The following is a 24,051-nucleotide window of genomic DNA, read 5'->3' as shown; positions in this document are numbered from 1 at the left end:
CACTCACTACACTCTGCACTCACTACACTCTGCACTCTACTCTGCACTCACTACTCTGCACTCACTACTCACTACTCTGCACACTCACTACTCTGCACTCACTACTCTGCACTCACTACTCTGCACTCACTACTCTGCACTCTCTGCACTCACTACTCTGCACTCACTACTCTGCACTCTGCACTCACTACTCTGCACTCTCTGCACTCACTACTCTGCACTCACTACTCTGTACTCACTACTCTGCACTCACTACTCTGCACTCACTACTTTGCACTCACTACTCTGCACTCACTACACTCTGCACTCACTACTCCGCACTCACTACTCACTACTCTGCACACTCACTACTCTGCACTCACTACTCACTACTCTGCACACTCACTACTCTGCACTCACTACTCTGTACTCTGCACTCACTACTCTGCACTCACTACTCTGCACACTCACTACTCTGCACTCACTACTCACTACTCTGCACTCACTACTCACTACTCACTACTCTGCACTCACTACTCTGCACTCACTACTCACTACTCTGCACTCACTACTCTGCACTCACTACTCTGCACTCACTACTCTGCACTCACTACACTCTGCACTCACTACTCTGCACTCACTACTCACTACTCTGCACTCACTACTCACTACTCTGCACACTCACTACTCTGCACTCACGACTCTGCACTCACGACTCTGCACTCACTACTCTGCACTCACTACTCTGCACTCACTACTCTGCACTCACTACACTTTGCACTCACTACTCTGCACTCACTACACTCTGCACTCACTACACTCTGCACTCACTACACTCTGCACTCACTACTCACTACTCTGCACACTCACTACTCTGCACTCACTACTCACTACTCTGCACACTCACTACTCTGCACTCACTACTCACTACTCTGCACACTCACTACTCTGCACTCACTACTCACTACTCACTACTCTGCACTCACTACTCACTACTCTGCACTCACTACTCTGTACTCTGCACTCACTACTCTGCACACTCACTACTCTGCACTCACTACTCTGCACTCACTACTCACTACTCACTACTCTGCACACTCACTACTGTGCACTCACTACTCACTACTCACTACTCTGCACTCACTACTCACTACTGTGCACTCACTACTCTGCACACTCACTACTCTGCACACTCACTACTCTGCACTCACCACTCACTACTCTGTACTCTGCACTCACTACTCTGCACTCACTACTCTGCACTCCTCACTACTCTGCACTCCTCACTACTCTGCACTCCTCACTACTCTGCACTCCTCACTACTCTGCCCTCACTACTCTGCCCTCACTACTCTGCACTCACTACTCTGCACTCACTACTCTGCACTCACTACTCTGCCCTCACTACTCTGCCCTCACTACTCTGCACTCACTACTCTGCACTCACTACTCTGCACTCACTACTCTGTACTCTGCCCTCACTACTCTGCACTCACTACTCTGCACTCACTACTCTGCACTCACTACTCTGCACTCACTACTCTGCACTCACTACTCTGCACTCTGCACTCACTACTCTGCACTCTGCACTCACTACTCTGCACTCTGCACTCACTACTCTGCACTCTGCACTCACTACTCTGCACTCACTACACTTTGCACTCACTACTCTGCACTCACTACTCTGCACTCACTACACTCTGCACTCACTACTCACTACTCTGCACACTCACTACTCTGCACTCACTACTCACTACTCTGCACACTCACTACTCTGCACTCACTACTCACTACTCTGCACACTCACTACTCTGCACTCACTACTCACTACTCTGCACTCACTACTCACTACTCACTACTCTGCACTCACTACTCTGTACTCTGCACTCACTACTCTGCACTCACTACTCACTACTCTGCACTCACTACTTACTACTCTGCACTCACTACTCACTACTCACTACTCTGCACACTCACTACTCACTACTCTGCACTCACTACTCTGTACTCTGCACTCACTACTATGCACTCACTACTCACTACTCTGCACTCACTACTCACTACTCTGCACTCACTACTCACTACTCTGCACACTCACTACTCTGTACTCACTACTCACTACTCTCTGCACTCACTACTCTCTGCACTCACTACTCTCTGCACTCACTACTCTCTGCACTCACTACTCTCTGCACTCACTACTCTCTGCACTCACTACACTCTGCACTCACTACACTCTGCACTCACTACTCTGCACTCACTACTCTGCACTCTGCACTCACTACTTTGCACTCACTACTCTGCACTCACTACACTCTGCACTCACTACTCTGCACTCACTACTCACTACTCTGCACACTCACTACTCTGCACTCACTACTCTGCACTCACTACTCTGCCCTCACTACTCTGCACTCACTACTCTGCACTCACTACTCTGCACTCACTACTCTGCACTCAATACTTTGCACTCACTACTCTGCACTCACTACACTTTGCACTCACTACTCTGCACTCACTACACTCAGCACTCACTACACTCTGCACTCACTACACTCTGCACTCACTATCTGCACTCACTACTCACTACTCTGCACACTCACTACTCTGCACTCACTACTCACTACTCTGCACACTCACTACTCACTACTCACTACTCTGCACACTCACTACTCTGCACTCACTACTCACTACTCACTACTCTGCACTCACTACTCACTACTCACTACTCTGCACTCACTACTCTGTACTCTGCACTCACTACTCTGCACACTCACTACTCTGCACTCACTACTCACTACTCTGCACACTCACTACTGTGCACTCACTACTCACTACTCACTACTCTGCACTCACTACTCACTACTCTGCACTCACTACTCTGCACACTCACTACTCTGCACTCACTACTCACTACTCTGCACACTCACTACTCTGCACTCACTACTCACTACTCTGTACTCTGCACTCACTACTCTGCACTCACTACTCTGCACTCCTCACTACTCTGCACTCCTCACTACTCTGCACTCCTCACTACTCTGCCCTCACTACTCTGCACTCACTACTCTGCACTCACTACTCTGCACTCACTACTCTGTACTCTGCCCTCACTACTCTGCACTCACTACTCTGCACTCACTACTCTGCACTCACTACTCTGCACTCTGCACTCACTACTCTGCACTCACTACACTTTGCACTCACTACTCTGCACTCACTACTCTGCACTCACTACACTCTGCACTCACTACTCTGCACTCACTACTCACTACTCTGCACACTCACTACTCTGCACTCACTACTCTGCACACTCACTACTCTGCACTCACTACGCACTACTCTGCACACTCACTACTCTGCACTCACTACTCACTACTCTGCACTCACTACTCACTACTCACTACTCTGCACTCACTACTCTGTACTCTGCACTCACTACTCTGCACTCACTACTCACTACTCTGCACTCACTACTTACTACTCTGCACTCACTACTCACTACTCACTACTCTGCACACTCACTACTCACTACTCTGCACTCACTACTCTGTACTCTGCACTCACTACTCACTACTCTGCACACTCACTACTCACTACTATGCACTCACTACTCACTACTCTGCACTCACTACTCACTACTCTGCACCCACTACTCACTACTCACTACTCTGCACACTCACTACTCTGCACACTCACTACTCACTACTCTCTGCACTCACTACTCTCTGCACTCACTACTCTCTGCACTCACTACTCTCTGCACTCACTACTCTCTGCACTCACTACACTCTGCACTCACTACTCTGCACTCACTACTCTGCACTCTGCACTCACTACTTTGCACTCACTACTCTGCACTCACTTCTCTGCACTCACTACTCTGCACTCTGCACTCACTACTCTGCACTCTGCACTCACTACTCTGCACTCTGCACTCACTACTCTGCACTCACTACTCTGCACTCTGCACTCTCTGCACTCACTACCCTGCACTCACTACCCTGCACTCACTACTCTGCACTCACTACTCTGCACTCGCTACTCTGCACTCACTACTCTGCACTCTGCACTCACTACTCTGCACTCTGCACTCACTACTCTGCACTCTGTACTCACTACCCTGCACTCACTACTCTGCACTCAATACTCTGCACTCACTACTCTGCACTCACTACTCTGCACTCTGCACTCACTACTCTGCACTCTGCACTCACTACTCTGCACTCACTACTCTGCACTCACTACTCTGCCTGCACTCACTACTCTGCCTGCACTCACTACTCTGCACTCTGCACTCACTACTCTGCACTCACTACACTCTGCACTCTACTCTGCACTCACTACTCTGCACTCACTACTCACTACTCTGCACTCTCACTACTCTGCACTCACTACTCTGCACTCACTACTCTGCACTCACTACTCTGCACTCACTACTCTGCACTCTGCACTCACTACTCTGCACTCTCTGCACTCACTACTCTGCACTCACTACTCTGCACTCTGCACTCACTACTCTGCACTCTCTGCACTCACTACTCTGCACTAACTACTCTGCACTCACTACTCTGCACTCACTACTCTGCACTCACTACTTTGCACTCACTACTCTGCACTCACTACACTCTGCACTCACTACTTTGCACTCACTACTCTGCACTCACTACACTCTGCACTCACTACTCTGCACTCACTACTCACTACTCTGCACACTCACTACTCTGCACTCACTACTCACTACTCTGCACACTCACTACTCTGCACTCACTACTCTGTACTCTGCACTCACTACTCTGCACACTCACTACTCTGCACTCACTACTCTGCACACTCACTACTCTGCACTCACTACTCTGCACTCACTACTCACTACTCTGCACTCACTACTCTGCACTCTGCACTCACTACTCACTACTCACTACTCTGTACTCACTACTCTGCACTCACTACTCTGCACTCACTACTCTGCACTCACTACACTCTGCACTCACTACTCTGCACTCACTACTCACTACTCTGCACTCACTACTCACTACTCTGCACACTCACTACTCTGCACTCACGACTCTGCACTCACGACTCTGCACTCACTACTCTGCACTCACTACTCTGAACTCACTACTCTTTACACTCACTACTTTTTACACTCACTACTCTGCACTCACTACACTCTGCACTCACTACACTCTGCACTCACTACTCTGCACTCACTACTCTGCACACTCACTACTCTGCACTCACTACTCACTACCCGGCACTCACTACCCGGCACTCACTACCCTGCACTCACTACCCTGCACTCACTACCCTGCACTCACTACCCTGCACTCACTACCCTGCACTCACTACCCTGCACTCACTACTCTGCACTCACTTCTCTGCACTCACTTCTCTGCACTCACTTCTCTGCACTCTGAACTCACTACTCTGCACTCTGCACTCACTTCTCTGCACTCACTTCTCTGCACTCACTACTCTGCACTCACTTCTCTGCACTCACTTCTCTGCACTCACTTCTCTGCACTCTGCACTCACTACTCTGCACTCTGCACTCACTACTCTGCACTCTGCACTCACTACTCTGCACTCACTACTCTGCACTCTGCACTCTCTGCACTCTGCACTCTCTGCACTCACTACCCTGCACTCACTACCCTGCACTCACTACTCTGCACTCACTACTCTGCACTCGCTAATCTGCACTCACTACTCTGCACTCTGCACTCACTACTCTGCACTCTGCACTCACTACCCTGCACTCACTACTCTGCACTCACTACTCTGCACTCACTACTCTGCACTCACTACTCTGCACTCACTACTCTGCACTCTGCACTCACTACTCTGCACTCTGCACTCACTACTCTGCACTCACTACTCTGCACTCACTACTCTGCACTCACTACTCTGCACTCACTACTCTGCACTCACTACTCTGCACTCACTACTTTGCACTCACTACTCTGCACTCACTACACTCTGCACTCACTACACTCTGCACTCTACTCTGCACTCACTACTCTGCACTCACTACTCACTACTCTGCACACTCACTACTCTGCACTCACTACTCTGCACTCACTACTCTGCACTCACTACTCTGCACTCTGCACTCACTACTCTGCACTCTCTGCACTCACTACTCTGCACTCACTACTCTGCACTCACTACTCTGCACTCTGCACTCACTACTCTGCACTCTCTGCACTCACTACTCTGCACTCACTACTCTGCACTCACTACTCTGCACTCACTACTTTGCACTCACTACTCTGCACTCACTACACTCTGCACTCACTACTTTGCACTCACTACTCTGCACTCACTACACTCTGCACTCACTACACTCTGCACTCACTACTCCGCACTCACTACTCACTACTCTGCACACTCACTACTCTGCACTCACTACTCACTACTCTGCACACTCACTACTCTGCACTCACTACTCTGTACTCTGCACTCACTACTCTGCACTCACTACTCTGCACACTCACTACTCTGCACTCACTACTCACTACTCTGCACTCACTACTCACTACTCACTACTCTGCACTCACTACTCTGCACTCACTACTCACTACTCTGCACTCACTACTCTGCACTCACTACTCTGCACTCACTACTCTGCACTCACTACACTCTGCACTCACTACTCTGCACTCACTACTCACTACTCTGCACTCACTACTCACTACTCTGCACACTCACTACTCTGCACTCACGACTCTGCACTCACGACTCTGCACTCACTACTCTGCACTCACTACTCTGCACTCACTACTCTGCACTCACTACACTTTGCACTCACTACTCTGCACTCACTACACTCTGCACTCACTACACTCTGCACTCACTACTCTGCACTCACTACTCACTACTCTGCACACTCACTACTCTGCACTCACTACTCACTACTCTGCACACTCACTACTCTGCACTCACTACTCACTACTCTGCACACTCACTACTCTGCACTCACTACTCACTACTCACTACTCTGCACTCACTACTCACTACTCTGCACTCACTACTCTGTACTCTGCACTCACTACTCTGCACACTCACTACTCTGCACTCACTACTCTGCACTCACTACTCACTACTCACTACTCTGCACACTCACTACTGTGCACTCACTACTCACTACTCACTACTCTGCACTCACTACTCACTACTGTGCACTCACTACTCTGCACACTCACTACTCTGCACACTCACTACTCTGCACACTCACTACTCTGCACTCACTACTCTGTACTCTGCACTCACTACTCTGCACTCACTACTCTGCACTCCTCACTACTCTGCACTCCTCACTACTCTGCACTCCTCACTACTCTGCCCTCACTACTCTGCACTCACTACTCTGCACTCACTACTCTGCACTCACTACTCTGCACTCACTACTCTGTACTCTGCCCTCACTACTCTGCACTCACTACTCTGCACTCACTACTCTGCACTCACTACTCTGCACTCACTACTCTGCACTCTGCACTCACTACTCTGCACTCTGCACTCACTACTCTGCACTCTGCACTCACTACTCTGCACTCACTACACTCTGCACTCACTACTCACTACTCTGCACACTCACTACTCTGCACTCACTACTCACTACTCTGCACACTCACTACTCTGCACTCACTACTCACTACTCTGCACACTCACTACTCTGCACTCACTACTCACTACTCTGCACTCACTACTCACTACTCACTACTCTGCACTCACTACTCTGTACTCTGCACTCACTACTCTGTACTCTGCACTCACTACTCTGCACTCACTACTCACTACTCTGCACTCACTACTTACTACTCTGCACTCACTACTCACTACTCACTACTCTGCACACTCACTACTCACTACTCTGCACTCACTACTCTGTACTCTGCACTCACTACTATGCACTCACTACTCACTACTCTGCACTCACTACTCACTACTCTGCACTCACTACTCACTACTCACTACTCTGCACACTCACTACTCTGCACTCACTACTCACTACTCTCTGCACTCACTACTCTCTGCACTCACTACTCTCTGCACTCACTACTCTCTGCACTCACTACACTCTGCACTCACTACACTCTGCACTCACTACACTCTGCACTCACTACTCTGCACTCACTACTCTGCACTCTGCACTCACTACTTTGCACTCACTACTCTGCACTCACTACACTCTGCACTCACTACTCTGCACTCACTACTCACTACTCTGCACACTCACTACTCTGCACTCACTACTCTGCACTCACTACTCTGCCCTCACTACTCTGCACTCACTACTCTGCACTCACTACTCTGCACTCACTACTCTGCACTCAATACTTTGCACTCACTACTCTGCACTCACTACACTTTGCACTCACTACTCTGCACTCACTACACTCTGCACTCACTACACTCTGCACTCACTATCTGCACTCACTACTCACTACTCTGCACACTCACTACTCTGCACTCACTACTCACTACTCTGCACACTCACTACTCACTACTCACTACTCTGCACACTCACTACTCTGCACTCACTACTCACTACTCACTACTCACTACTCACTACTCTGCACTCACTACTCTGTACTCTGCACTCACTACTCTGCACACTCACTACTCTGCACTCACTACTCACTACTCTGCACACTCACTACTGTGCACTCACTACTCACTACTCACTACTCTGCACTCACTACTCACTACTCTGCACTCACTACTCTGCACACTCACTACTCTGCACTCACTACTCACTACTCTGCACACTCACTACTCTGCACTCACTACTCACTACTCTGTACTCTGCACTCACTACTCTGCACTCACTACTCTGCACTCCTCACTACTCTGCACTCCTCACTACTCTGCACTCCTCACTACTCTGCACTCCTCACTACTCTGCCCTCACTACTCTGCACTCACTACTCTGTACTCTGCCCTCACTACTCTGCACTCACTACTCTGCACTCACTACTCTGCACTCACTACTCTGCACTCACTACTCTGCACTCTGCACTCACTACTCTGCACTCACTACACTTTGCACTCACTACTCTGCACTCACTACTCTGCACTCACTACACTCTGCACTCACTACTCTGCACTCTCTACTCACTACTCTGCACACTCACTACTCTGCACTCACTACTCTGCACACTCACTACTCTGCACTCACTACTCACTACTCTGCACACTCACTACTCTGCACTCACTACTCACTACTCTGCACTCACTACTCACTACTCACTACTCTGCACTCACTACTCTGTACTCTGCACTCACTACTCTGCACTCACTACTCACTACTCTGCACTCACTACTTACTACTCTGCACTCACTACTCACTACTCACTACTCTGCACACTCACTACTCTGCACTCACTACTCTGTACTCTGCACTCACTACTATGCACTCACTACTCACTACTCTGCACTCACTACTCACTACTCTGCAATCACTACTCACTACTCACTACTCTGCACACTCACTACTCTGCACTCACTACTCACTACTCTCTGCACTCACTACTCTCTGCACTCACTACTCTCTGCACTCACTACTCTCTGCACTCACTACTCTCTGCACTCACTACACTCTGCACTCACTACTCTGCACTCACTACTCTGCACTCACTACTCTGCACTCTGCACTCACTACTTTGCACTCACTACTCTGCACTCACTACACTCTGCACTCACTACTCTGCACTCACTACTCACTACTCTGCACACTCACTACTCTGCACTCACTACTCTGCACTCACTACTCTGCCCTCACTACTCTGCACTCACTACTCTGCACTCACTACTCTGCACTCACTACTCTGCACACTCACTACTCTGCACTCACTACTCTGCACTCACTACTCTGTACTCTGCCCTCACTACTCTGCACTCACTACTCTGCACTCACTACTCTGCACTCACTACTCTGCACTCACTACTCTGCACTCTGCACTCACTACTCTGCACTCACTACACTTTGCACTCACTACTCTGCACTCACTACTCTGCACTCACTACACTCTGCACTCACTACTCTGCACTCTCTACTCACTACTCTGCACACTCACTACTCTGCACTCACTACTCTGCACACTCACTACTCTGCACTCACTACTCACTACTCTGCACACTCACTACTCTGCACTCACTACTCACTACTCTGCACTCACTACTCACTACTCACTACTCTGCACTCACTACTCTGTACTCTGCACTCACTACTCTGCACTCACTACTCACTACTCTGCACTCACTACTTACTACTCTGCACTCACTACTCACTACTCACTACTCTGCACACTCACTACTCACTACTCTGCACTCACTACTCTGTACTCTGCACTCACTACTATGCACTCACTACTCACTACTCTGCACTCACTACTCACTACTCTGCAATCACTACTCACTACTCACTACTCTGCACACTCACTACTCTGCACTCACTACTCACTACTCTCTGCACTCACTACTCTCTGCACTCACTACTCTCTGCACTCACTACTCTCTGCACTCACTACACTCTGCACTCACTACTCTGCACTCACTACTCTGCACTCACTACTCTGCACTCTGCACTCACTACTTTGCACTCACTACTCTGCACTCACTACACTCTGCACTCACTACTCTGCACTCACTACTCACTACTCTGCACACTCACTACTCTGCACTCACTACTCTGCACTCACTACTCTGCCCTCACTACTCTGCACTCACTACTCTGCACTCACTACTCTGCACTCACTACTCACTACTCTGCACACTCACTACTCTGCACTCACTACTCTGCACTCACTACTCTGCACTCACTACTCTGCACTCACTACTCTCTGCACTCACTACACTCTGCACTCACTATCTGCACTCACTACTCACTACTCTGCACACTCACTACTCTGCACTCACTACTCACTACTCTGCACACTCACTACTCACTACTCACTACTCTGCACACTCACTACTCTGCACTCACTACTCACTACTCTGCACTCACTACTCAATACTCTGCACTCACTACTCTGTACTCTGCACTCACTAATCTGCACTCACTACTCACTACTCTGCACTCACTACTCACTACTCACTACTCTGCACACTCACTACTCTGCACTCACTACTCACTACTCACTACTCTGCACACTCACTACTCTGCACTCACTACTCACTACTCTGCACTCACTACTCACTACTCACTACTCTGCACTCACTACTCACTACTCACTACTCTGCACTCACTACTCTGTACTCTGCACTCACTACTCTGCACTCACTACTCTGTACTCTGCACTCACTACTCACTACTCTGCACACTCACTACTCTGCACTCACTACTCTGCACACTCACTACTCTGCACTCACTACTCACTACTCTGCACTCACTACTCACTACTCTGCACTCACTACTCTGTACTCTGCACTCACTACTCTGCACACTCACTACTCTGCACTCACTACTCTGCACTCACTACTCTGCACTCACTACTCACTACTCACTACTCTGCACTCACTACTCACTACTCTGCACTCACTACTCTGCACACTCACTACTCTGCACTCACTACTCACTACTCTGCACACTCACTACTATGCACTTACTACTCACTACTCACTACTCTGTACTCTGCACTCACTACTCTGCACTCCTCACTACTCTGCACTCCTCACTACTCTGCACTCCTCACTACTCTGCACTCCTCACTACTCTGCACTCCTCACTACTCTGCCCTCACTACTCTGCACTCACTACTCTGCACTCACTACTCTGCACTCACTACTCTGCACTCACTACTCTGCACTCTGCACTCACTACTCTCTGCACTCACTACTCTCTGCACTCACTACTCTCTGCACTCACTACACTCTGCACTCACTACTCTGCACTCACTACTCTGCACTCACTACTCTGCACTCACTACTTTGCACTCACTACTCTGCACTCACTACACTCTGCACTCACTACTCTGCACTCACTACTCACTACTCTGCACACTCACTACTCTGCACTCACTACTCTGCACTCACTACTCTGCCCTCACAACTCTGCACTCACTACTCACTAATCTGCACACTCACTACTCTGCACTCACTACTCTGCACTCACTACTCTGCACTCACTACTCTGCACTCACTACTCTGCACTCACTACTTTGCACTCACTACTCTGCACTCACTACACTTTGCACTCACTACTCTGCACTCACTACTCTGCACTCACTACACTCTGCACTCACTACTCTGCACTCACTACTCACTACTCTGCACACTCACTACTCTGCACTCACTACTCACTACTCTGCACACTCACTACTCTGCACTCACTACTCACTACTCTGCACACTCACTACTCTGCACTCACTACTCACTACTCTGCACTCACTACTCACTACTCACTACTCTGCACTCACTACTCTGTACTCTGCACTCACTACTCTGCACTCACTACTCACTACTCTGCACTCACTACTCACTACTCTGCACTCACTACTCTGCACACTCACTACTCTGCACTCACTACTCACTACTCTGTACTCTGCACTCACTACTCTGCACTCACTACTCACTACTCTGCACTCACTACTCACTACTCTGCACACTCACTACTCTGCACTCACTACTCACTACTCACTACTCTCTGCACTCACTACTCTGCACTCACTACTCTCTGCACTCACTACTCTCTGCACTCACTACTCTCTGCACTCACTACTCTCTGCACTCACTACACTCTGCACTCACTACTCTGCACTCACTACTCTGCACTCTGCACTCACTACTTTGCACTCACTACTCTGCACTCACTACACTCTGCACTCACTACACTCTGCACTCACTACTCTGCACTCACTACTCACTACTCTGCACACTCACTACTCTGCACTCACTACTCTGCACTCACTACTCTGCACTCACTACTCTGCACTCACTACTCTGCACTCAATACTTTGCACTCACTACTCTGCACTCACTACACTTTGCACTCACTACTCTGCACTCACTACACTCTGCACTCACTACACTCTGCACTCACTACACTCTGCACTCACTACTCTGCACTCACTACTCACTACTCTGCACACTCACTACTCTGCACTCACTACTCACTACTCTGCACACTCACTACTCACTACTCACTACTCACTACTCACTACTCTGCACACTCACTACTCTGCACTCACTACTCACTACTCTGCACTCACTACTCACTACTCTGCACTCACTACTCTGTACTCTGCATTCACTACTCTGCACTCCCTACTCACTACTCTGCACTCACTACTCACTACTCTGCACACTCACTACTCTGCACTCACTACTCACTACTCACTACTCTGCACACTCACTACTCTGCACTCACTACTCACTACTCTGCACTCACTACTCACTACTCACTACTCTGCACTCACTACTCACTACTCTGCACTCACTACTCTGTACTCTGCACTCACTACTCTGCACTCACTACTCTGTACTCTGCACTCACTACTCTGCACTCACTACTCTGTACTCTGCACTCACTACTCTGCACTCACTACTCTGCACTCACTACTCTGCACTCACTACTCTGCACTCACTACTCTGCACTCACTACTCACTAATCTGCACACTCACTACTCTGCACTCACTACTCTGCACTCACTACTCTGCACTCACTACTCTGCACTCACTACTTTGCACTCACTACTCTGCACTCACTACACTTTGCACTCACTACTCTGCACTCACTACTCTGCACTCACTACACTCTGCACTCACTACTCTGCACTCACTACTCACTACTCTGCACACTCACTACTCTGCACTCACTACTCACTACTCTGCACACTCACTACTCTGCACTCACTACTCACTACTCACTACTCTGCACACTCACTACTCTGCACTCACTACTCACTACTCACTACTCTGCACTCACTACTCTGCACTCACTACTCTGCACTCTGCACTCACTACTTTGCACTCACTACTCTGTACTCACTACACTCTGCACTCACTACTCTGCACTCACTACTCACTACTCTGCACACTCTCTACTCTGCACTCACTACTCTGCACTCACTACTCTGCCCTCACTACTCTGCACTCACTACTCACTAATCTGCACACTCACTACTCTGCACACTCACTACTCTGCACTCACTACTCACTACTCTGCACACTCACTATTCTGCACTCACTACTCACTACTCTGCACTCACTACTCACTACTCTGCACTCACTACTCACTACTCTGCACTCACTACTCACTACTCTGCACTCACTACTCTGTACTCTGCACTCACTACTCTGTACTCTGCACTCACTACTCTGCACTCACTACTCTGCACTCACTACTCTGCACTCACTACTCTGCACTCACTACTCACTAATCTGCACACTCACTACTCTGCACTCACTACTCTGCACTCACTACTCTGCACTCTGCACTCACTACTTTGCACTCACTACTCTGCACTCACTACTCTGCACTCACTACTCTGCACTCACTACTCAGCACACTCACTACTCAGCACACTCACTACTCTGCACTCACTACTCTGCCCTCACTACTCTGCCCTCACTACTCTGCACTCACTACTCTGCACTCACTACTCACTAATCTGCACACTCACTACTCTGCACTCACTACTCTCTTCACTCACTACACTCTGCACTCACTACTCTGCACTCAATACTCTGCACTCACTACTCTGCACTCACTACTCTGCACTCACTACTCTGCACTCTGCACTCCCTACTCTGCATTCACTACACTCTGCACTCACTACTCTGCACTCACTACTCACTACTCTGCACACTCACTACTCTGCACTCACTACTCTGCACTCACTACTCTGCCCTCACTACTCTGCACTCACTACTCTGCACTCACTACTCACTAATCTGCACACTCACTACTCTGCACTCACTACTCTGCACTCACTACTCTGCACTCACTACTCTGCACTTAATACTCTGCACTCACTACTCTGCACTCACTACTTTGCACTCACTACTCTGCACTCACTACACTTTGCACTCACTACACTCTGCACTCACTACTCTGCACTCACTACACTCTGCACTCACTACTCACTACTCTGCACACTCACTACTCTGCACTCACTACTCACTACTCTGCACACTCACTACTCTGCACTCACTACTCACTACTCTGCACACTCACTACTCTGCACTCACTACTCACTACTCACTACTCTGCACTCACTACTCACTACTCTGTACTCTGCACTCACTACTCTGTACTCTGCACTCACTACTCTGCACTCACTACTCACCACTCACTACACACTACTCTGCACTCACTACTCACTACTCTGCACACTCACTACTCTGCACTCACTACTCACTACTCACTACTCTGCACTCACTACTCACTACTCTGTACTCTGCACTCACTACTCTGTACTCTGCACTCACTACTCACTACTCTGCACTCACTACTCACTACTCTGCACTCACTACTCACTACTCTGCACACTCACTACTCTGCACTCACTACTCACTACTCTCTGCACTCACTACTCTCTGCACTCACTACTCTCTGCACTCACTACTCTCTGCACTCACTACACTCTGCACTCACTACCCTGCACTCACTATTCTACACACTCACTAGTCTGCACACTCACTACTCTGCACACTCACTACTCTGCACACTAACTACTCTGCACACTCACTACTCTGCACACTCACTACTCTGCACTCACTACTCTGCACTCACTACTCTGCACTCACTACTCTGCACTCACTACTCACTACTCTGCACACTCACTACTCTGCACTCATTACTCACTACTCTGCACTCACTACTCACTACTCACTACTCTGCACTCACTACTCTGTACTCTGCACTCACTACTCTGCACACTCACTACTCTGCACTCACTACTCACTACTCTGCACACTCACTACTCTGCACTGACTACTCACTACTCTGCACTCACTACTCACTACTCACTACTCTGCACTCACTACTCTGCACTCCTCACTACTCTGCACTCCTCACTACTCTGCACTCCTCACTACTCTGCACTCCTCACTACTCTGCACTCCTCACTACTCTGCACTCCTCACTACTCTGCACTCACTACTCTGCACTCACTACTCTGCACTCACTACTCACTACTTTGCACTCTGCCCTCACTACTCTGCACTCCTCACTACTCTGCACTCCTCACTACTCTGCACTCACTACTCTGCACTCACTACTCTGCACTCACTACTCTGCACTCACTACTCTGCACTCACTACCCTGCACTCACTACCCTGCACTCACTACTCTACACACTCACTACTCTGCATTCACTACTCTGCACACTCACTCTGCACTCACTACTTCACACTCTGCGCACTCTGCACTCACACTCACCTTCTGCCTCACAGAGGGATGAAGTGAGCGCCGTTCTACTGGGCAGACCTGGGGTCGGGCGTGAGGGTCACCAGGGGCGCGCATGGCTTATAGAGCTATACCGATCAACACAATATTCTCCGGAGTGCCATCCATCTACCGCAGTAGAAGAAATTAGTTTGAAAGCATTGTCGAAGAATGCAAAAAAAGCGCCTCATTTAGAAGCGATGAACAGAATTCCATTTTTAGAGCTCCCATGATGTGAAAACAATTTACAATGTACTGTGAACAAACTATTTACGAAGATAAAATATTAGTGAGATAGGTAGTAATCCTTATGCATATTGCCAGATAAGCAGGTGCACCAATGGTCCTCTACACTGGAAAGTCATTTTGAGGATGTAAACACTTCTCAGAAGACAATCTCCTTGACTACAGCGGACCTGCAACAGTGTGCAAAATGTCATGACATTTTGTGTTTATGTACTCTGCTGTATAGATATTTATTGCCCTAATTTCTTTTCAGTATTAGAGGATATCTTTGAAAATACAAGCCTATTATGGAAGTGGATAGAAATGATTATGATCATCGTGGCTAACACAAAGGTGCAGTGAGGAAAGTGAGTGGCAGATATCGCCACCTCATGGTAACTGAGTATAGTGGGTCCAGTGGTAGCTTGCACAGCCACGTTCTTTCACTCCGTGTCCGGACTTTGACACTGTGGAATGGGGTTCAAGTCCCAGCGTCGGCTCTCCCAGAGATTACAAAAAAACATGCTGATCGAAAGAAATAAAATTAAACAATACCGATTGGCGATGACAAGGATAAATCCATGTGCAGTGCACTGCCCCCTTGCCTTGTAGACACCGCAGCCCAAGAAAACATGATTGACGGAGCAAAACGGTGGTCTAATTGTCCATAGCCAAAGTATATAACAAACTGAGGATCAACGGGCGCGAAACAGCGTGGTGGGCGCGCACGTGACGCAGCGTGGGCGTGCACATCAGCTGAAGATCGCCGGAGAAGACACCGAGTCTGCCTGCTGCCGTGACTGACCCGCTGGAGGGAAAGAGCCCGGTGAGTGGGGGTAGAGGGGGGGAGGGCGGCAGAGAGGGAGTGGGTAGAGAGGGAGGGTGTGTGTGTGTGTGTGTGTGCGTGTGTGTGCGTGTGTGCGTGTGTCTGTCTGTCTGTGTGTGTCTGGGGCGTGCCTGCCTGCCTGTGTGTGTGAGCGTCCACAGACCCTGGTAGGCTCGTGCACCGCTCTGTCCTCCCTTGAGAGCGAACTCAACTGCAATAGGGCTCGATGCAGAGCCCTAAAAATGACAAATGAGTATCTCCTATGTATATACATGATATGTTGTAATTGACGTACTCTGGGGTTTGTCACACGTAGGCAGGTATATTCTACATTTATGATCATCAGAGAAGATCCTTCAATGAAAAATAGGTTGGTGCATTTTTTTCTGTATGATTCCTGATTAATCTACCTATCAAAGTTTGGTGTAGAATTTCACTTGCCGACGTCTTGTCAGATAAGGTGATTGGTAGTATATGATGACATTGTGAATCTTAAATGAGTTAGATTAGATCTGAATTTCTCCAGCCATTATGAGTGTTGTCTTTGCTCAACCCCTTGACTTTCCAACGTACATTTTTTGTAGCTGGCAGCCATGACTTATGTACAGAGTGTGTAATGTGCCCGAGAAGGGCCTTGTACCAGGCCAGATAAGCTTAGAGGGCTGTGTGTAAAATTCCAACGGTATCCTCACTAGTCCACTTGTTAGTCCACTGGTTAGTCCACTGGCCGGGGCTGATGGCTCAGTGGACTAATGCTTCCACTGCAGGGGCCTGTGTGCGACCTCATGGTCACAGGTTCAAATCCTGGCGGGTCCACTCAGCCTTTCATCCATCTGAGGTCGATAAAATTAGTACCATTGAGTTGGGTAACAATAAACATCTGTTATTCAGCGCCAAGACACCTACGGGTAAGCGTGCGCTTTACAAATACACATGTTATGTTATGTCCATACTCACCACAAGCTGTTATCTGCATTAATTGAAGAAGTACAAATATGTTCTTTAAACAGGCCCATACAGTGCAAACAATAAGGGTAACAAGATGGGACCCTACAGGAGACCTACAACTGCAGGACTGTTGGGTGGGGGGGATTTGAATAGCAAAGCATCCGCCGCTAATTATATTGGGAAATGATGGGGTTGCGAGAAACCTTTAAGGGTAAGTTGAGGACTTACCACTGATCACTAGTCAGTGGCTACTATAAGAAATGCCTCCTGAGCTCATAACCTAGCTACTAAGACTAAAAAGAACTTCTGCCTGCATATTCCTTAACGGAAGGACAGAGGTCTTGCCACCTTTCCCCTTATACCAAAGTGCTTCTTAGGGGTCAGACCAGCAAGCCTCACATGGTCCAAGGGCCCTAAAGAACAAGAAAGGCTTCTTTAGAGACGATCCACTGGACTAGCGGGGAACTGAAACCTATACTGGAACCCCGACTGACCTGCATCCCATTGCTAAATGTGTCCTGGGATCCACATTGGGAAATGTAGGAGTGGGCAGATCGAATATATTAACCAATGTAAGACATCAGGCAGTCATTGTGGGTCTGAGACTAGAAAGTAACTGAACACGTCTCAGCCCTTCCACCCTGCATGGAGCAGTACAGCATGTCTGTAAAAGTTTTAGTTTAGATGAAGAGGGTCCTCTGGTAGGCACTTTTGGACATGCAAATAGACTGTCATTGATTTCCCCCCCCACACACTTTTCCTTGGGATTTTTTCCACATTTTCATAAAAACGTAATATCTCTGGATTCTCCTGTCCAATTTGTACCTCTTTGGATTTGCTTTAGTTAATAGACTCCTCTCTTCTTCATTAAATTGATTAGTACATTTTAGTAATTGGTAATTAAATTGAATATTTGTTTGATGCTGCCTAAACCTCTTAACTCACCTCTTTCCGAGGAAAACCCAGCATCTTTGGAGCTTCCTATCAGGGCTATTTTCACTGAATCTGTATTGTACCAAACAGGGCACGGGTTTATGAACTTTGAGACGTTCATAATTTCATCTCCCCTCAGTTAATAATTCAGGATTTTACAGCTTCCATGCCTGGAAATGTTCCACTTTAATCAGATTTTTTCACTAAGAGCATAATTAGAGCAGTTTCTGAGCAGTGGAACCAGATTCATATTCAGTCTGTGTCTCCATCCACCTGCATACTCACCAGCAAATGCAGCCCAAAGGCACCCCCACATGTCAATCACAGAGTATCAGGCATGCCAAGTGCCTGTGTCCGCTGTAGTTATCGTAGTCACCCTCGTTATGTTACGTTTTCTCCGTGGACATTTCTTCCAGTACATTTCATAGCTCACTGTGTTCTGAAGGTCTCTGATAACAGAGAAGACAGGGTTTGTCTGTGCGAGTCCTGTTGGATGTATTGGGTCCTGACAGTCCATAATCTGCTCCTAGCTTGAGAGAAATTAGCTCCATAATTTCTTCAAAGTCCAAAGACAATATTTGCCATGGGTCAATATTCCATGTCTAAGCTGCCCACGAATACTTGCAGCTTGGCTGCCCATTGATCATAGTCCTGTCAAAAGGGCCCAAGAAGGCACAGACAAGAAAGTCCTCTTATCCAAAACTATAGAACACCTATGTCTACATATACCTTAATGTCTTCCATTTACGCCATCACACCTTTGGTGGCATCTACAGAACATGTGTTTACAACACTTATAGCCGGATGTATGACGTTACAACGCATACTTTTACAACGCATACCGTTACAACGAATTTTTTACAACGCAAAAACTTTTACAACGCATACCATTACAACGCATGTTTTTACAACGCAAGTACTTTTACAACGCATGCCATTACAACGTAAGTATTGGTAAGTATATAATATATTTTTTTTAATTAATTGTAATTAATATAATTTAATTTAATTTAATTTAATTAATTTTTTTTTTTACCCTGTACCCCTGTACCCCAAAAAACCCAAAGTAACCCAGAACCCTAAAAATACCACTGTACCCCAAAAACCCCAAACTGTCCCTGAACCCTAAAAATACCCTTTTACCCAAAAACTGAAAACTGACCCTGAACCCTAAAAATACCCCTTTACCCAAAAACTGAAAACTGACCCTGAACCCTAAAAATACCCCTTTACCCAAAAACTGAAAACTGACCCTGAACCCTAAAAATACCCCTTTACCCAAAAACTGAAAACTGACCCTGAACCCTAAAAATATCCCTTTACCCAAAAACTGACCCTGAACCCTAAAAATACCCCTTTACTCAAAAACTGAAAACTGACCCTGAACCCTAAAAATACCCCTTTACCCAAAAACTGAAAACTGACCCTGAACCCTAAAAATACCCCTTTACCCAAAAACTGAAAACTGACCCTGAACCCTAAAAATACCCCTTTACCCAAAAACTGAAAACTGACCCTGAACCCTAAAAATACCCCTTTACCCAAAAACTGAAAACTGACCCTGAACCCTAAAAATACCCCTTTACTCAAAAACTGAAAACTGACCCTGAACCCTAAAAATACCCCTTTACCCAAAAACTGAAAACTGACCCTGAACCCTAAAAATACCCCTTTACCCAAAAACTGAAAACTGACCCTGAACCCTAAAAATACCCCTTTACCCAAAAACTGAAAACTGACCCTGAACCCTAAAAATACCCCTTTACCCAAAAACTGAAAACTTAAAAAAAAAAAAACATATAAAATATTAAATATAATTATATACTTACCAATACTTACGTTGTAATGGCATGCGTTGTAAAAGTACTTGCGTTGTAAAAACATGCGTTGTAATGGTATGCGTTGTAAAAGTTTTTGCGTTGTAAAAGTTTCGTTGTAATGGTAGTGCGTTGTAAAAGTTGCGTTGTAAAGGTTGTTTCCCCTTATAGCTACCCTTTGTCCTATACCTTTAGTTATTTATGTCTTAACTGTTTTGCATTGATCTGGTTGATGTCAGGAACATTACACCAGTGTGTCTCACTTGCTGTCAGTGTAAGAGAGGACTGAATACAGGGGCCAATAAAGGTGGATGGGCAGCAATATACGAAAAGGCTAAGTCGTGAACTAATGTATGCTTCTTAATACCATGCCTTCCCAGAATATTTATATCTCTGATGTAATGCTTGAATTAACCTTGCAGATATTGAATACAGTGACAGTCTATGTTTTCAACCAAGATGGAGGTGTTTGTGTACAGAGACGTATGCTTTTCCCAATCCAAGATGGTTGCTGATTCTGAGAGAGTTTTTGCATCTTGAATAAGAATCAAGGTGAACTGGTAAGTGGCTGCCATTTTTAAACCTCTAATATATTAAGACACTTACTATGAAGATTTTTGCTTCACAATGAGTTTCTGTCTGCTCGCGTCTCAGTCTGCTTCAAAGCAGTTTCTTCTATTATCCTTGGATTGGTGTTTTGTTTATTTTTCACTCCAGGGTTTAGCATATTTTTGTTGACAATTTTTGACCCAGACATCTTTTGACAGTTTTTGAGTATGTAGACATTTCCACAAGGGTGGTATTGCATATAAAGCATATGTAGCTATTGAGGACTATCCAACTCTAAAAGATAAGCCATGATGCCATATCCTAAGGTACTTTAGCCCATAAGATCGTCGAGTTAATGTTCTGCCTTTGTTTACTTCTTATAGGACCAGAGATTTTTAAGCCACAGGGTGGGAGAAGAATCCATTCCAGCTGCAGATGAGGGCATTAAGCAGCACTTATGCATTTTCCTAAACTGCTTCGCCCTGTGTCTGCGAGTGTGCCTCATTCTAGCTTCACAAGAGAACACAGTAGGAGAGACAGAGCAGCCATGGACTTTGCATCCCCACAGTGAACACGTGAGTCTGATAGTTGATTAGTACAACCCCTGAACCTCTGAAGAGTTTAAATATTGAACTATCAAGGTTTCCTGTAGTGGGAACCAAGGGTATCTCCCTAGCCCATTTTTGTCTGCAAACATCTGGGTTTTGCTGTTGTGAAAGCTCAGCTAAATAGCACAAGGAGCCTAATATATCTTTCCTCTACTCTGACATCGATTTCCTCGTGTGTATATTTCATAATAGGGAAGTTGCTGTGGGGCTGGGGCACAGGACCAGGAATGACTCAGAATAATGTTTCTCCATTTTATGATAAGCATTTGAAGTAGAAGATATGTTATTACTGACACCGTGGCTGTATTCACAGAGCAACAGCTATCCCCGAATGTTTAGTAAGAAAACGTGATACTACTCAGACAAGGCATCACATGCTTTTGCATAATTAAGCTGTAGGTCCTCTATGAGATCCCAGTGTATTCTGGTATTTGCATTCTTTAATCTCAAATCTATTTCATTAATCCATTGTTGCTCCCTAGTGAGGCCCCCAAGTTATTCCAGTTCTTGAGCGTTTACATGCTCTGTATGTTCTATATTGTGACAGTTCTGGACAGAGATGTTTAGACAGTTTTCTCTGGTGAAGTGCAAGATGATTGGTCTGACACCAATCACTTTACGAGGTTTTAATATGGAGAGGAAGTAGGAAATCCTAGAGATGATATTAGATTTGCATACTTAACTGCAGCTACATTAACTGTATTATGTAAAAGGAAGGGTATTCTGCCTCCAATGTCATTAATGAATGTAAAAGTAAGATAGTTAAGAAAAGGCAGTTAATGAAGGGTTTTATTCTGAATATCATCCTTAGAGGAACCTGGAACAGGCCAATCAGAATGCTCCTTTTTTCCGGCTACATCTAATGCTACAGGCCCACAAAGGGAGCATTATGTAGCTACAAGCTAACTACATTCCTCTGATGTGCTGTGGAAAGCATTGGTCCTAATATTGTGTGCTGCAATAAGTGGCAGGAGCTGCCTTTTATCGAAAGGGGTGAGTAAAACAAGCACTGGCAACGCCATTGGATCTTGCCTAGGTAAGAGCAATTTTTTTAAATTTGTATTTTTGAGAGTTTTATATAGCGCAAACTAGACCCGAAGAAATCAGGTATCTGCGAGCTTTACATGAGCACCAGTTTAGTTATAGATGAACAATTTTTTTTTTGTTAGGCTCAGGGAGTTTAAGTGATTTGCCCAGAATCACAGGATGTTGAGCGTCGTTGCAGAGACTCGAACCCAGTTCCCCAGCTTCGAGGTCGACCACTCTATATGTAAGGCTACATCCTCTATTGGCTTTGCCACCAATATGTTTTAGCCATGTTGTACACCAGCATGGCTGCTGTTCAGTATGACTAAAGTTAGTGTGATAAAGGAGAGTGGCATGGAGTGGAGCTTTGCAAAGTAGAGTAGAGTGGAGTGTTACGGACTGGCATAGAGTACTGTAGAGTAGAGTTGAATGGAGTGGAGTGAAGTGGAATGTCGTGTCATAGAGTGGTGTGGAGTGTCGTGGAGAGAGTAGACTGTTGTAGAGTAGAAAGGCCTAGAGTGGAGTAGAGTTGGGAGGCGGAGAGTGTCAGAGTACATAGAGTGTTGTAGAGTGGAGTGGCACAGAGTGTGTTTCTTGGAGAGGAGTAGAGTGTTGTAGAGTAGAGAGGTGGAGCAGATTCTCGTAGAGTGGAGTGGCATAGAGTGCAGTAGTGTAAGAGAGTGGAATGGCATCGAGGTGAGTAGAGTTTTGCACCGTTAATTGGCAACGAGTAGAGCAGCATTG

At 46.9% G+C, this 24,051-nt stretch overlaps 1 protein-coding gene and 1 long non-coding RNA gene across 2 annotated transcripts in view; one reads left to right on the top strand and one right to left on the bottom strand.

Moving 5' to 3' along the window:
• Positions 1 to 24,051, bottom strand: part of CFAP58 (cilia and flagella associated protein 58) — a 702,265-nt gene that overhangs the window by 245,205 nt on the left and 433,009 nt on the right. The gene's annotated exons all lie outside the window — the stretch shown is intronic.
• The window catches only part of LOC144753511 (uncharacterized), a 146,782-nt gene continuing 140,049 nt past the window's right edge, over positions 17,319 to 24,051 (top strand). The window contains exon 1 of the long non-coding RNA XR_013594393.1: positions 17,319 to 17,426. This is a non-coding gene — a long non-coding RNA (uncharacterized LOC144753511). The remainder of the gene's footprint in view (positions 17,427 to 24,051) is intronic.

This window comes from Lissotriton helveticus, chromosome 5_1 (genome assembly GCF_964261635.1).
Source record: "Lissotriton helveticus chromosome 5_1, aLisHel1.1, whole genome shotgun sequence".
In the NCBI taxonomy this organism is placed as follows: Eukaryota; Metazoa; Chordata; class Amphibia; order Caudata; family Salamandridae; genus Lissotriton; species Lissotriton helveticus.
This window is presented reverse-complemented; position numbering and strand designations above follow the sequence as displayed.